The sequence below is a fragment of the Danio rerio genome, chromosome 1 (genome assembly GCF_052040795.2).
Source record: "Danio rerio strain M-AB ecotype USA chromosome 1, GRCz13ab, whole genome shotgun sequence".
In the NCBI taxonomy this organism is placed as follows: Eukaryota; Metazoa; Chordata; class Actinopteri; order Cypriniformes; family Danionidae; genus Danio; species Danio rerio.
In genome coordinates this window covers 24,879,332-24,880,162 of record NC_141021.1, presented here as the reverse complement: position 1 = coordinate 24,880,162, position 831 = coordinate 24,879,332, and positions in this window count along the sequence as shown.

Genomic DNA, 831 nt, shown 5'->3' with positions numbered 1-831 from the left:
TTTCAAAACGTGCTCTCGCGAGACGTTAGGGGAAAACCGCCTGGAAGCTGTATCCAATGAACAGAAGGTTTCCTCCTTCTAAACAATACCTCAGAGTTTCCTCCAGAGGGCGTTCATAGGCTTGCTACACGGGTTTATAGGTTTATAGGGCACTGTTGAAATCCTCCTAGGTCCAATTCTCAGGACTTTTTTCACAATGGATTCCCTTTCTTGTCGGATTAGTCCCTTTATTAATCCGGGGTCGCCACAGTGGAATGAACCGCCCACAATAGATGTATTTGTGTACTATTTTTTAATAACAACCAGAATACCACATCGTTGTGATTTTTTTAGATGCAGACCACCAAATATGATCACACTCGTATGAGAGACCACCGCCCAAAGTTGTAAAAGAAATCTCGTTTTTTTTTTGTATTGAATTTTTACAAACCAAAAAATATCAAGAAAATTTAAATTTAAAAAGGGTATAAAATGATATTTCGAAAATATTGATTCTATTAATCTATGTTAATAAGTTTTATACCCATTATAGTGCATTTAACTTATGTAATTAGACTTTTCTATATCTTAGACTAAAATAGTATTGATTTAATTGTGTTTTATTATTTTTTAATTAATTATTAATAAATAAATTGTTTGTTTAAATTTAGTTTGTATTTATTTCATTATTTATTTTTAATATAATTTAATTATTTAATTTGACTTGAATATTTAATAATATTTGATTTATTATTGTAGAATTATTATATTAAGATTACTTTCATTCATTTGTTAGTTTCTTTTATGCTAAAATTTGTTTATTTATTAAAATGACTTGTTTTTAAGTCCATT